The sequence below is a fragment of the Elgaria multicarinata genome, chromosome 16 (assembly GCF_023053635.1).
Source record: "Elgaria multicarinata webbii isolate HBS135686 ecotype San Diego chromosome 16, rElgMul1.1.pri, whole genome shotgun sequence".
NCBI lineage: Eukaryota > Metazoa > Chordata > Lepidosauria > Squamata > Anguidae > Elgaria > Elgaria multicarinata.
Genome location: NC_086186.1, coordinates 5,813,571 through 5,829,452, shown reverse-complemented (window position 1 = coordinate 5,829,452; position 15,882 = coordinate 5,813,571). Strand labels below are relative to the sequence as shown.

Below are 15,882 nucleotides of genomic sequence, written 5' to 3'. Positions count from 1 at the left end.
TAAATTGAACTGAGAGCTGAATGAAGAAATCAAAAACGGAACATAGGAAGCTGCCTTATACTGGTCCATCTTGCCCAGTATTGTCAACACTAACTGGCAGCACCTCTCCAGAATTTCAGGCAGGACTTTTTTCAGCCTTACCTGGAGATGCTGGGGTTTGAACCTGGGATGTTCTGCATTCAAAGCTGAGTCTCTACCTCTGAGCTATGGTCCGTCCCTCCCTCCACCTACAAGCCTATCAGTCCCCACAATCATCAGCATATTAGTAGAAGCTGATGTCTGTAGGGAATCTCGGGGTATATGCAATATACATGTTTCTCAAGCATCCTCATTTCATGCAGCTTAAACACAGCATGCCATACTGTACCAGTTCATAGCCTCCCTGCACATGCCATGTGGACAATTGGGATATTAGAGGAGTTATGGCGCAGTGTTGGTTCAAGAGAACCTATGCCTTTTTGCACAGTCCTTTTCCTTGGACTGATTATTGTATTCCATAGTTTAACTATGTTCTGTGTGAAGAGGTTTTCCTTTTATCTGTCCTGAATCTTCCACCAATCAGCTTCATGGAATGACCCCTTTAGGTTCTAGTATTATGAGAGAGGGAGAAAAATGTCTCCCTATCCACATTCTCCACGCCATGCATAATTTTGTATACCTCTGTCATGTCTCCTCTCACCCTCCTTTTTTCCCAAGCTAAACACAGCTGTTGTAGCCTTCCCTCATAGGGGAGAAGATCAAGCCCCTTGAACATTTTAGTTGCCCTTTTCTGCACTTTCTCCAGCTCTACAATATCTTTTTTAGGTGTAGTGACCGGAACTATACATGCAGTTTGGGGTCACACCATAGATTTATATAAAAGCAGTATGATATCAGCAGTTTTAATCTCCATTTCTTTTCTTATTATGCCTAACATGGAGTTTGCCTTTCACTGGGTCAACATTTTCGTCGAGTTGTCCACCACAACTCCAAAATCTTTTTCTTGGTCACTACTAGCTCAAACACCATCAGGTTATACTGGAAGTTGGGATTTTTTGCCGTAATGTGCACCAGTTTACATTTGCTTACATTAAACAGCATTTGCCATATGGATGCCCATTCTAACTGTTTGGAGATATCCTTTTGAAGCGCCACAGTCCCTTTTTGTTTTAACCACCCTAAATAATTTAATGTCACCAGCAAACTTGGCCACTTCACTGCTCACTCCTGTTTCATTTCTATACCGCTCAATTGCCACAAGGTACTGCATAAAATATAAAATACAGAAGCTTAAAATCACTATATAAAAGTACAGCCAGAATAAAACCTAGCAGCAATGCAGAGATTCATTGGCTTCTATTTAATTGATGGGTTGTGTAGGTTAAGGCTATCAAATATCCTAAATAAGAAAGAAGGCACAAGAGTGGTGATGAGGATGCATTTTTGTGAACAAAAATATGAACCAAGAACTTCCTAACTTGTTTTAGCCACTATCCTACTTCAGCTCTAATAGATTAATCATTGGATTAGTCAATGCAATTAATCAAATTTTAGTCTCAGATTAAAATTTGCCGTGAGTCTGATAATAAGAATTCCTCTGGAATCCTTTGTCACCACCTTCTCAGTTGTATTCATACTTGCTTGAAAAAGCACTTTGAAAAGAGCTGTTTGTGACAGCTCTTTTCCAGAACTTATTTGTAATACCAGAACAGTGTCTGGAATATGGAAAGTGCCTCTGAGCAGGATAACTCTTTTCCCTTACCACCACAGCCTGTCCTTGCCCACTTAGGAATGTGCGTCTGACATTTGTGGGACGGACGCAAGAAATAAAGAGACGACACAAGTATTGGAATTAAACTGGGCCACTTTTATTCAAGATCTGCAAAGGGGGGTTCAACAGGGCATCCAGCCAGGCCTGCGTCAGGCCTTACTAAGCGAAGGGGGCGAGCTTTCCTGGTCCAGCGGGTGGCGATCTGTCTCGCCGCCCTGCTGTCCCTCCCCAATGTGGGGTAGGGAGACCTTCCCCTGTCACCCCCAACCCATGCCGAAGGCTCAAGGTGGGTGAGAGAGGTTGGCCTCAAAGGTGGTCCTTATCCCCCAGCCTGGCCACAAGGCTCAACACTGGGAGCCCTCGGGAGTCACCCATCACTGTAACAGTGCCTTGGAAGCTCACCATTATATTCCCTCTGGATGCCCTTCCCTACCTGCCACAGGGGGCGGCAAGCCACTTGCTTAGTCGCTCCCCCCCCCATCTCTCTAGAACACCTTGGAGACCCCTTTGCAGATCATGTAGAAATAGGTCGTTTCCGATATCGGACAGGTGTACACCGTCCTGACGATATAGCTCCCTCCGGGTGAGTGTGATCGCGGGGTGCATGATGCTGACATCCCCGTGTTTACAGAGCTCACGGAATATTTCGCTATTAACCCGCCGCCGAGCCCTCTCCATCGGCTTGATAGCTCCGGAACGCCATTCGAACCTGGGAAGTATACAAGACCAAATTATAACTACTCCCGGCCAACGCCGCCGAATGGTGTTAAAATCCGCATTCGCTTGCAGTATTAGCGCCTTGCCCTTAAGCAGCCCCAGGTCATTTCCTCCGAGATGAATCATGAGGACGTGGGGTGGCGCGGCCGCAGGCGTGTCCTGAAATAGAGTGGGGAGTAAGCGTTCCCACCGCATTCCACGTCTCCCCAGCCAGTGAATGTTGGCGAACCGGCTGCAGCCCAGCTGGGTACCGAATGAAGACGTAGCCGCTCTTTTGCCAGCCCAGAAGACCATGCTGTGGCCACAAATGACGACGCGAACAGTCGCCCGTCTTCTCGCATGATCTAAAATAGACAGGGCTGTTAGCAATTGGAATATAGATCGCATTATGGTAATTGTCGAATATAGGATCGGTACGCTACCGACTTCCATCGACCAATGCTTTGAATTGCTTGCTGCGGTAGCTGTAAACTAGCCGCCGTGGATGCTGCCCCTATTCTGAATGAATGTGTGCCGTAGGCTGCCACCTGCAGGCCTAACGCCTGCAGTACTGCTTTGGTAACAGTCCAGAATTGGAATTTCGTTAATGGTGTTGAATCGATATGACAGAAAAGGTAACCCTCCCGTTCACCCCGGACGTTAATATAATTTTGTAAAGCCATTACAGGGCAGATGTCGTCTACTGGGGCGCGGTTCAGCACTATTTCTACACCCCTTCCGGTCTGGTCCGTCTTGGACCTCCTCAACCGTATATTGACTCCGCGTTTGAATGATAGATCACTAAATAACAGAGCAGTATGCGTGATGTCCTTTTTTGAACACGCTAGAACCTCGGAGATCCGAAAGGCCCCGAAAAATGCTGTTACTGCCACTGCGTGAAATAGCAAAGCTTCATAAGGTGACTGGCACAAGGTAAGCCATTGTAATTTAAGGCGTGCCAATACCTCTGGAGTGATCGGGAGGCGGTTATCTTTCGGCGGAGGCGAGGTCTTAGACCAACCTTTTAATGCCTGCCTAATACGGAAATCGGATGTGTTGTCAATCACACCCCGCATCTTTGATAAGAATGCAAGAGCCGCTAATTTACCGGATATGGTCCTTGCCGCAAGGCCTTTCCTATGAGCCAAAACACAAAATTCTAAGATATGATCAACGGGGATGGGCCACACTGGGGCGAGGTGTTTGGATACTCTAAAAGCTTGAAACTCCTTACCTGCACGCTGGTATGAAGCTCTAGTGACTGCCACACAGCGTGCTCAACTTCATGCTGCCAATGTCCCATAGGGCTGGGGGCATAGGCTCTGGTTGCTGACACGCCCATGGTGCCAATTCCCTGAAGCGAAGCACCTGCTGGCGCGACAAAGCGTCAGCTATGGAGTTGTCAAGGCCTGGAATATGCCGGGCGCGGAATAAGATATTATATCGTAGGCAATGTAGCGTGAATGCACGGACCAGGTTCATAACTCGAGGGTTGCGGGAGGTAAGCGTGTTGAGAACGTGTACTGTTGCTTGGTTATCACACCAGAAATGGACGACGGAATTAGCCAGCTCCTTCAGCCAAATGTGCGCCGCTACGTAAATTGGGAAAAACTCCAAAAATGTCAAATCGGATGAAATGTTTGAGCGCTGCCATTCCGTTGGCCATTTCTCCGCACACCATCTGTCACCCCAGATTACGCCGAAGCCTAACGTGCCTGACGCATCGGAGTGGATCTGCATCTCTGCTTCTAAAAGCAAGTCTTGTCTCCAAAACGAGACTCCATTGAACCCGGTCAAAAAGTTTTGCCAAATATATAAATCCTGCCTCATTGCCTCTGTGACTCTGACCCTATGGTAGGGGCGTTTTAGGCCTGACATAGCATCGCATAGTCTATGTATGAATGCTCTGCCGGGGGCTACAACTCTACATGCAAAGTTAAGATGACCTACCACTTCTTGTAACTGATGTAAAGTCACCTTTCTTGCTTGTGTAATTTGGTTTAGAAGTTGACGAAGTGTATGCAGCTTATCCGTAGGTAATCTGCAACATTGCATAATGGAGTCTAATTCAATTCCCAGGAAAGTTATGATCGTGGTAGGGCCCTCAGTTTTATCCTCGGCTAGGGGCACGCCCAAATATTCGGATAGGATGCGGAATTCATTCATAGTGTTGAGACAAAGGTCTGTACCAGCTGGACTGACGAACAGAAAATCGTCAAGATAATGTATAGAATTCGCAAATCCCATTCTGGTCTGTAGCGCCCACTCCAGAAAAGAGCTGAATTTCTCGAATAATGTGCACGAGACCGAGCATCCCATTGGCAGGTTTTTATCTACATAAAAACGCCCTTGAAAGTGAAATCCTAATAAATTGAAGTCGTCCGGATGAATTGGAAGGATGCGGAAGGCCGACTTAATGTCGCACTTTCCCATCAGTGCGCCTTGACCGTTCGAGCCCACCAACTTAATAGCGGAATCGAAGGATGCGTAACGCACTGAACATAATTGATCAGGGATGTAATCATTTACGGATTCTCCCTTGGGAAAGGAGAGGTTATGAATTAATCTATATTCGCCAGGGTGTTTTTTAGGTACGATACCTAATGGGGACACTCTTAAGTTAGGCAAAGGCGGAACCAGATAAGGGCCAGCAACCCGGCCTGCGGCTAGCTCTTTCTGAATCTTATCCTTGACTATATCCTCCATACTATTCACCGAATTATGGTTGTTAGCAAATGATGCATTCCTGGTACCGACAAAGGGGATACGAAAACCATTGGTGAAACCGGCTAACAACAATTCAGCATCGTGTCTGTGGGGATAACTGCGAAGCAGGGTCGAAAGGGGGCCCAACTTAACTGGGCTGGGACCCTTTAGGAGGAGGCTGCGACTGTTGGCCACCTTGACGACATCCTCCCTGACCCTCTTTAAAGGAATTCCTGCCCGATCGCGCTTTGTGGCAGTTGGATGAAGGGTGTGCACCCCCACAAGCGATGCAGTCGTGTCTATATTTACAGGGGGAGCGTAAGCACAATCCCTTGGAATTGTACTCCCAGCAAGGCGGGCGTGATTGAACCCCCCGCCCCGCACTCCCCTTGAAGGTGGCGGGTTGCTTCTTTTCAAGAACATGGCCGCTATCGGCCCTATCGCCGGAAACTGGTCTGGCCGGGGTCATGAACTGCAGCCACAAGTCATGATCCCTTATGTCCCAATGTAGCGTATGATCAAAGGCCACCTTCTTACGAAAGGCTTCGTCGTACGCCAACCAAGCACCGCCCTCGTACTCGACATAAGCTCTGTAAATCATGTCGAGGTACTTAGTCAAGACGAACGCTTTTGTAGGGAAGCGCTGCTGCAAGACCCCCATGTAAATTAAGAACCCAGGCAGCCAATTGGCCCAAGTCCGGGCCGCTTTGCGCCTCCTTAACTGCTCTAACTCTTTTGCAGACAGCTTCTCTTTTTCAGCGCTTTCTAACTCTCTGAAGAGCAGAGAGAAAATGTCAACGTACTCTCCCTTCACTATCTTTTCCCTGGTGGAAGGAAGCAGGTGATATCCAAGAGGTGTGGAGGCACAGCCTTGTGGTAACGCATTGCACTCGGCCCCCGAAAATGGGTCAGAGTCATTGTTGTTTCCGCTATCAGTATGTACACCACCACCCACCGGGCCTTGCCAAACAGATGCACAAGCGGCAGTAGTTGAGGATGGGCCAGCTTCGTGTGTCTCCGAACCTAAGGGTTGCGTGTTGGCGTCACATGTGTTGGAAGGCGGCGGTTGTGTGACATTAATCCCAGCGCCCCCGCTGATGGGGACGGGCCAGGCAGTGGCAGAAATCCCAGGTATATTACCCCCAGGCGTGTCTTGGGCAGCAGGTGTGAGTGGTTGTGACATATGTGGCCAATGCATGGCGGTCATCCACGGGAACCAACCCCATGGGTTTATGTGAGGCAATGGCATTGGGTGTTGCGTACCTGAACTAGGCAAAGCTGGAGCAGCAGCGATCGGATGCATTGCGTCCGTGGGTGCTTGTGACTGCAGCGGCCCACGTTCGCGTTGGGCGTTGTCGTCCTCGATAACCACTGCCGGCGTCTGGCTCTGTTCCATAGTTATGGCGGGTGTAGGGTCGATGGCTTCGATCCTGGCCGCTAGTGAATGAAGCAGATCCGTTTGAGTTTGGTTACGCGTCCTGCGGGGCCTTCCACTTGCTGGCTGAGGAGCCGCCGAGGCCGAGGCGTCCATGCCCTGGCTCCTTTCTAGAGCTTGCACTTTTGCCAGCAAGGCGGCTACCTGCGGAGCCAATTCCTCGTCAGAGGAATCATCCTGATGCCTTACTCTTTTAGACTGAGTGCGAGGGGCTTTCCCTAAACCTTTTTTGGGGGGCATCGTGGTTCGAGTAGCAGGTTATAATCAAAACTCAATGTAAGGCAAAGGCAAATGCCGGAGCGTGGAGCGAGCCTGTGCTCACGCACGCACACACGCCGCGAACCAGGGACGAACGAGTGGCGCCGGCCGAGGAAGCACACGGCCTGCGAGCCGAACGTGAGCTCTTCCTGGACACAGCACCAACCGCTCCCCGCGACCAAAGTGAGAGCTGGTCTCGAATGCCGCTAGACCACGAGTAATCCAGCGACAGACGATCCCACGTGGAGGGCTGCAGGCCTCCGCGGCACGAGTGGCTAGCTATGAGGCTGCCTCTCAGAGCACACGGCCCCCACAGCTCCCACACGCCGCTACAACACCTGCTCGCGGGAAGGGTCCTGTCCCGAGGCACGGGCGATGTCCGCAACAGAGCAAGTCCGCCCCCACAGCCCCAACAGTTCCACCAATGCCGTAAACTGAGCGGCTTATCAAAGCTGTTTCTAAAGACTGTGAATATATAAGCGGGCGAAGGGGGCGTTAGCTAATCCTAGCTATTAAGGCCGCCACCTCGTGGCAACAACGACACACACAATCAGACACTTCAATAATATATTAAAACAAAAACAAAAAAAAACCGAAACCAAAAACTTAGGGTCAGCTAGCGAGCAGCAGGCTGCGGATCGGCCAGGCAAAAGAACAGCGAGGGCTGGCTGTGCGAAGGAGGTGAACCGCAGGTAGGCCCAGGCGCGGCTCTAATCCACGTGGGAGCGGGGCGCGACGCGGGCAGAAGCGGTTTGGGTGCGGCGGAGGAACGGGGGAACGACGAGGGCAAGGGCGAGCCGCGGGTAGTGAGGCTGGGGCTATGCCCGGTGCGGAGAGATGAGCCGCAGTTGAGGAAGAGGGGCCGAGAGGCCCAGGCGCGACCGTTAAAGGCGCGCCGGGAGAGGAGCTGCTAGGCCAGGGCGAGTCCCGGCTAGGCCATGTGGCCGAGCAGGGAGCAGCTACAGGAGGCAGGAGAGGCCGGCAGCGCGGCGGTGAGGCCGGGATGAGTGGGAAGCCAGGGAGGCTGAGCCGCGGTGGAACCGGGGCTCCGGCGCAGTCAGGAGAGAAGAGGGAGGTGAACCGGTGAGGTCGGGTCGTGGTGAGCCGGGGCCGAGGCGCAGCGAGGGGCGGGGGTGCGCCGATGTTGACTGGGGACCAGGCGCAGTGGAGGCGGCCGGTAGGCCTGGGCACGGCGTCGCGCTGCGCCGCTCTGGCCCGAGCCGGGCAAAGGCGGGGAACGGCGGAGGGTAAGGGGGGCAACGGAGACAAGGAGGAAACGAAGCGTGGCGAGGAATTGTCCCGGTAAGTCTGCGTTTAAAGCGTATTAAATTAACGAAGCACGTGGGGGAAACCGAAAGTGAAAATAATGCGCGGCAATGCCACCCCCCTTCACCAAACCTGTGGGCCAAGGCCCTAGAAGACTATGTGGAAAGGCGCGGGGCTCCTCATAGAAGGGGAAGCTGGAGTCGTGGAGCCGGATACTTGGTCGCAAGCTTGTCCTTGGATCAGCTTGTCCTTGGAAGAGCAGCGGAAGCAAGAGGGCTTGGGAGGGGTATGACACGTCCTTATATTGGACTAAACCCCTCCCATTCCTGGTGACACAAGCATGTGTCAGCGAGGGTGGCCCCGTCTCTTTACATGCTCCGCCCACAAATCCCTCCCCATGCCCAGGCTTCGCCGGGCATGGCAGAATGGGCCTTGTACTGATTCATTCATCTCTCTCTCTCTCTCTCTCTCTCTCTCTCTCTCACACACACACACACACACACACACACTACTGTAAATGTGGTATAAAAGTGAAGGTCTAATCCTATCAATCTTTTTAATTACCTTTGCAAAGTAAACACATAATCAAATCAGCATTGGTTCCCAGAGAAAGCTGTCATGTGGGAGCAATGCAAGTAAAGGATTTTCAGTCATTATTTTGATGTACGTGTTACTGCGCAAACTCTGTTTTGCAGTACTTCATAGGCAATGAAAGCTTTAAGTTATTTAGCTATTGTGTGCAGTCATCTGCAGTGGATGAGTAGGGCTGAATGCACAGAGCATTTAAAGCTCTCCACCTTTCTTCCCCATACTTTATCTAATCATATCTTTTAACTCTTGTCTTCCTGTCACACCAATATAAGCTTATGTGCACTCTTAGCTCCCTTGTCTTGATACAAAGAGATCCTATTTTCCACTTGCTCCCATTGGCTTTAGAGCCAGTCTGCATATCCATATTGGAGGCTGCTCCCTTATGGTGACTCATCCGGCTCAGCTGAAACCTCAAGTCTGGCTTGCCAAGCAGATCTATCTGATCATATGGAGAGTTTCCACTGCTGTTCTGGATGCTGCCAGGAATATTCAGTACTAACATGGAAACTCTGCACATGATCAGAAAATCATGTTGCACTAAATTATAGCTAAGCATGGAAAATCAGTATGAGGAAATTATATTCCATGTAGGCATGTTAAAAGCAGATGAGCCTTCCCACTGGCAACAATGGGGAAGATGGTGTAGCACAGAGGGGATTGTGTGTAGCACCATCTCCACTCATGACATGGATGGTGGTGATGATAATGCAGAGTTTTTGGTAGTTCAGAGTTCATCCAGACATCATACTAATCCATTCTGAACAGGCTTCCCCTGAGCCTGATCAAGGTGAGAAGGGAGTTCAGGTACACATCCTAAGAGGTAGCCAGCTAGACTACACCTTGAGCTAGAAAAGCTGGAACAAATAGTACCTGCCTCCACCATCTGTTTCCCTAAGCATTCCTCTCCAGGCAAACACCACTCTAATGAATACAATCTAAGTACCCTGTCATAAGCCTGAAAGGTCTCATGGCTAGAATGTGGGTCTTTAGCATTTTTCCTTCTTGTGCTTCCTTTTCTGTATAGTTGCTTTCCTGGACTATTGTCTTACTCAGTTGTTTGTGTACTACATGCAGAGCATTAGTTTCTGCTAGCAAGAGAAGCACAGGAAAATGAAAATAATGGTTGTTTATGTGCAGATGTATCCCAGATAATACTTGTAGGTAAAACATTACTCCCACTAAATGCAAGGTGGGCTGGATATGGTGATAGTTCAAACATGTGAAGAATTTCATTCTAACAGACGTTCTGTTTCCTTACAGATTTCTCAAGGGATACAACTTATTCACATGCTCTATCATGATGAAAATGAACTGTCATCTTCACTGAAAACTAGCAGCATAAGGTCTATCTGATACATGCTATGCAGAACTGTTACTTAAAGTCTACTAAAAGTAAGTCAAATGAACCACTTCAAGATCGCCTTAATTGTTTCTCTAGCTATTTTTGGCTGAAGAGCAGACAGCCTTAACAAGTGCATTAATTTTAGTACGTTAAGACAGCTGTTGTTTGTTCTTAAATGAAAATCTTGAAGAAATAAATAATAGAATGGGAGATGCATATGTGGTCCTTGTTACAATCATGGACATGAACCAGGTCTTCTCTCTATGGGTCACATTGGAAATTTACAGGAATAATACTGAGCAAGTCAGTAATATTGTGCTGGGGGTTAACTTTTTTAATTTTACCCTTTGTCTTTTCTACTGTTTCTCTGGGACTCCATTATGGTCAGTTTATTGGATTATTATTTTTTATTTATTTCAGGTTTGTTTTTACTACCCCAGTTCTCCAAGGGGTCAGCACAGATTACAAGACTTTTGAAAATCAAAAGCTTAAAAAATAAAATAACCCTCACCCCTAAATAAAAAATACAATTCATAAAGACATAAAAAATTATCTCCCGAAGTGGTTTATGTTTCACACTTAAGGAAAACACACACATAACATGCATGTGCACACTAGTGACAAATTGAAAACTGGCTCAAAGAAAAATACTGCCATGGTATCTCACAGAGAAATAAAGTCCATGTAGCAAAGAAAAAGAGTCTCATAAGGAATGCTTCTTTGATGAGGAAGTACAGGTATCAAACTTTCTTAGATGTAGATTGAATGTTCATTAACATCCAATCCATATTGCATCTTTTCCAGGCACCAGGTGTCGCCTGTGAGTAGAAATAAGATGTATGAATGATTTATACATTCAGTTTGCTCCCAAGTAGGAACCATGACTTGATCACTCTAGAATCAGGCAGTGGATCACAGGAATGATGGAGTTCTAATTGCATATATGAGCTATCCACACGATGTCTTTCTATGGAAATTGGACTGTCTTTGTGGGGAAAGTGAGACCCACATTATATTTTAATGAGGGTGTTCATGAAAAGCTAACTATAGCTAGAAGGTAGGGGAAAGAGCTGCTACTCCTCCCTCAACTGTCATCACCACCAGCCATTCCAACAGATTGTGCTGAGGGAGCACAGGGGAAGGAAGAGAGGAAAAATAATTCTTCTAGCTTTGGCCCTGCTAGAAGAATTATTTCCCTCCTCTTCCCTCCCCGTTTCTTTTTCTTGTTTGTTATGCCTTCTTAGATTGTAAGCCTGCGGGCAGGAACTATCTTGTTTAATTGATCATATGTATGTCGCTCAGGGAGACTTTTTGGCTAACGATCAGCATAAAAATACTTTAAATAAATAAATGTAATAGTTCTTCAAAGTGGATCAAGAAGATGTAACTCTTTGGGTTCATAGCATCACCAAACTGACCACCAACCATCCAATAGTTATTTGCATTCATATCTACTGGTTGTGCCTTAAGAAGCTTCTTATACATTTAGATCTTTGGATGAAGTTCATCACTTGGAGTAATAGGGCAAGTATTAATACTCAGAATTATTACTAATAACAAAGTGGTGAAGTCATTTTATAGTGTAGGAGGTGCTTTGATCATCCAGTTGGAACAAACAGTCTGAATGCAAGGTTTCTAATTTCATAGTGACTCATAGCTCCCTTTCCAGATTTTCTTTCTCTGCTTAAATTCTTCCTTTACCACTTGTAAATTGACATTGCCTGCTTTCATACTCCCTCAGTGTGCTGCCGCAACATATCACGTTAGTGAAATAGTCCCTCTTCTAAACTTCCTTTTTATGTTCAGTGCCTCCCTCATCCACATTTCTGCATAGGATCCTAGAAATACCATTGGGAGTACCTTCCCAGCTCCACTACACACACGTAGGGCATGTCTAGATGGGGTGATATCCCGGGGATCGTCCCAGGATCATCCCTGTGCATCCACATAACGCACAGGGGATCCTGGGGGCAGGGAGGGATGATCCCTCCCTTTCCCAGGGATAGCTGGGACGGCTTTAATCCTGACTTTTCCTGCGGTCTCAGGATCGTCCCTAGACCGCGGGATGTCTGGGCAGCCATCCCAGTTTCTTCCCAGCTCCTCACAAGTAAATGCAAGGAGCCGGGCATGAGGGTGGGAAGGGGTCTTTTTTTAAAACAACAACAACAACAACCTACCTTTAGCAATTGAGTGCTGGTGCGCTCATTTTTGATAAAACAAACAAAATGGCCGGCGCAATGTCCTCTTCCTCCTGGGATGTCTCAAGCCGCATGTAGACTGAGGGGGAGGATCTCGCGATCACCATATCATGAGATCCTCCCCCTCCAATCCCTAGGTCTAGACATGCCCCTAGTGTCACTCCATTAGTTTGTTCCTACAGCCCCCCTCCTCTACTAAATATGTGCTCCTCAGTCCTTACACCTTAGATACTTCATCGCTAGCCTGAGGCAACTGGACCTGCACTAGCCATGGATGTTGTTGTTGTTGTTATTGTTATTTATTCCATTTCTATACTGTCCCATAGCTGAAGCTCTCTGGGCGGTTTGCAAAAATTTAATAGTGATCATTGCCCTCATCGGTGCACATCTGAACAACGTTTCCAGTTTATTCTGAAAACTGACAAGATGATTTCACAATTTCCCTTGACTAAGCTATATGTTCCTTATCATCAGTTCCATTTAGAAACAGAGCAGAAAACAACATGTATTTAATAGTCCATATCCTAATTTGTGCATGTGTGTTTGTACAGATCTGTGGTGGGAAAATACAGCTAGCTTATATCTTACAGCCCATGTAAAATATATTCCATTATCTTCATGGAAACAAGATTGTATTTGCATTTTCTCAGCTATGACTCTTGCTTGGTTCTATTAGCTACTTACAAACTAGCCCCTATGTCAATGAGTCAGTGTCACATACTAGTGTGATTTTGCTTTTCTCAGCAACTGGATGGTAAAGACAGCTGGCAGTAAGTTGCTGAACCTACATTGCATCACTTAAGCTGTGAACAACCAGATCATTGTGCACAGGAAACAGGATTTCCTACCTCTTCAGAAAGAACTCTGTGCACAGAATGTATTATGTGATTAATTGGATATATTAAATACTGTAGTGTGCCTGCTCTAGGCTCTTATAAGATGTTCAATGCATTTTAGGTAAATATAGGGGGTTTTATGTTTGGTTAAGGTTTGCTGTACTGTTGTGATTCGGCTAACTGTAAAATTATACATATGGGCTTTTTGGAGGAATCTGGTTGGCCAATGTGGTAAACAGGATGTTGAAGGAGATGGCCCGTTGTCCTAATCAAGTAGGCTCTTCTTGTTTTCTAATTATTTGCTGTTTGGGAAAATTGCTGTGACATTTCTTTTTGCACAAAGTGATAACATTAGAAATCTATCTTTTCAAAGATATGTTTTATTTTCTTTAACTTGAGACTGTATGCTGTGTGTGAGAGAAAGAGAGAGAGAGAGTATTACTGTGATTATTAGTCTTGGTTATGTTTTATTATATGTATTTTCTATATCACTTCTAATATAGTGTGGAAATAGTGGTTTCCCTTAGTTGTTGTGAGTAAATATATATATATATATATATATATATATATATATATATATATTATAAAATATAAAAAGGGCATAATCAAAATATTAACAGTATGGTGGCAAGAGAATGCATTCCCATGGGGAAGCCACCTGAAACTACTTCTCTATGGCAAATGGGCAGGCTAGCATATGTCCCAAGCCATTAAGAGCTTCTAAGGTCAAAACCAACACCTTGTATTGGGCCCAGAAGCAAATAGGCAACCACTGCAACTCTCTCAGAACTGGTGTAATGTGATCCCATCTGGCCACAACATTAACAATCTGACAGCTATATTCTGCAATAATTGAAGCTTCTGGGTTGTCTTCAAGGGCAGTCCTATATACAAAGCACTGCAGTAATCCAATTGGGAATTTCCTGGCACATGAACTATCCTGGCCAGACACTCCAAATCTAGGAATAGTTTTAACTGGCAAACCAGCCAAAGCTGATAAGAGGCAATCCAAGCCACTAAGGACATGTGAATTTCAAGTGACAAAGGTGGATGAAGGTGTACTCTCAAATTACACATGTGGTCTCTCAAGGGGGATGCAACCCTGTCTAGAATGGGGATGGGGAGGTAGATAATATTAATCAGACTGCTCAATTCATCAGTAAGGAGGTGTGCGATGCTTGCTTTCTGTTTTAAAAGGGAGAGGGGCTTTCCCCTTAAATTCTAATTCAAATGTCATGAGAATATGTCTTTCAAGCAAATCCTATTCTTATGACATTTGAACTACGAACTATTTATCTTGAAAGAATGTTGGTTTTACTCTTGCTGTTAGCATTGGGAAGTTAAACCACTCCTTGGTAGAGAAACAAAAGTTTGTGTCTGTCTTTGCTGACATGACATGTCATGTTGCTCCTGAGTTTGATTGTGATGCGTCAATGTGACAAGGAATGCTACAATGAGATAATAGCATTGTATCCAGTGTTTGGCTCTCAAGACTGTAATCCCAAATAGGAAGGAGTCCGTGTGAACAGTCAGCACACAATTTTAATATGAGAAGCAGCAGTCTGGGGATTGCATTGGGAGCAGTATTCATCATTCTCCTTATAATAACAGTCGTTGTTATACACAGAAGAGAATCTCTAACACAGCTCTATAGAAGTCTGGTGAATCTGCCCTCTCTGACAAAACAGACATCACCAGTTGCTTCTGAGGAAGGCTGTAGCGAGACGGAGAGGCCCTGTGACAAAAGTAGTCATAGTTCTACTTTGAAGGAAAAAAATGATCATCACATTTCAGAGGAGGTGGAAGAAAATGTGGAATCCAATGAAAGTAGAACATCCAGGCATGGATGAACCAGTTAAAATAATAATAAGATTGTAAGCCTGAGGTCAGGGCCAGTTTTAATTTTTGCTCAGCCCCTAGCAATTCTGAGGTGCTTTATAAATAACAACTACTACTGCTGCAACTATTAATAAGTCCTATGTGTTCGTTGAGTGTGCTTCATATATATTATCTCAGTAAATCCTTACAACAACCCTCAAAGGTTGCATTATTACCCCACAATTGCATGGGCCTGAGGTTGAGAGAGAGCACAGTTTTCTTAAGGCTGCGTAGTGGGTTTATGACTGAGGTGACATCTAAGCTCATAGTCTGTGATACTTCATAAGTAATTGTACAAATTTTATATTGTTAGTATTTTACAAATCTAAATTTAACGCGCGCGCGCACACACACACACACACACACCACTTTTTATAATGTAAGAATCGTAAAAGCAGAAGACACAGTATGGTAAGAAAGCCAGGTCATAAACTGTGTGTGTTCTACATAATTGTTTATGGAGAGGACATGTTGGTTGTGCTGCAACCCGTAGATTGTCATCTTGCGGCAATGTAGAAAGTCTTTCTCCTAACTTTTGGAATGCTCATCTCCCTGTTGAATGGGGGGGGGGGGGGTGTCAGAGGAAGCGCTATTAAAAGCACATATTTTTTTCTCAGGGATTTGCCAGGGCACACTAAATGCTGGATGTTACTCGATTTTAAGAATTGTTGATGTTTAATTTCTATTTATTGTTATATTTGCTTGTAAACCACTGTGAGATCTTGGATAGTAAATAGTCTATAAATATTTTGAAGAAGAATAGTGACAGAACTGCTGTTTAACTATGGAATCATGTACCTGGCAGGATTTTGGCAGCTTGATATTACCAGTCTTCATTTTATTGACTTTTAAGCAAATCTCTGGGCCTTGTGGCTATAGAAAAGTTTGGAAACCCTTGAGGAAAGGTGACTGATGATGCCTCAAAA

General features: G+C 46.0%; 2 protein-coding genes across 4 annotated transcripts in view; one reads left to right on the top strand and one right to left on the bottom strand.

The window, feature by feature from the left end:
- KLF13 (KLF transcription factor 13) overlaps nucleotides 1-15,882 on the bottom strand; it is a 292,039-nt gene that overhangs the window by 125,505 nt on the left and 150,652 nt on the right. The window lies entirely within an intron of this gene.
- Nucleotides 1-15,882, top strand: part of OTUD7A (OTU deubiquitinase 7A) — a 468,621-nt gene that overhangs the window by 379,988 nt on the left and 72,751 nt on the right. For 2 of the 3 annotated variants that reach the window (XM_063142460.1, XM_063142462.1), the window contains exon 1: nucleotides 9,969-10,094. The exons of the other annotated variant lie outside the window; for it this stretch is intronic. The gene's annotated coding sequence lies outside the window, so the exon portion shown is untranslated. Of the gene's footprint in view, nucleotides 1-9,968; nucleotides 10,095-15,882 lie in introns of those variants that run through there. 3 annotated transcript variants of the gene reach the window in all.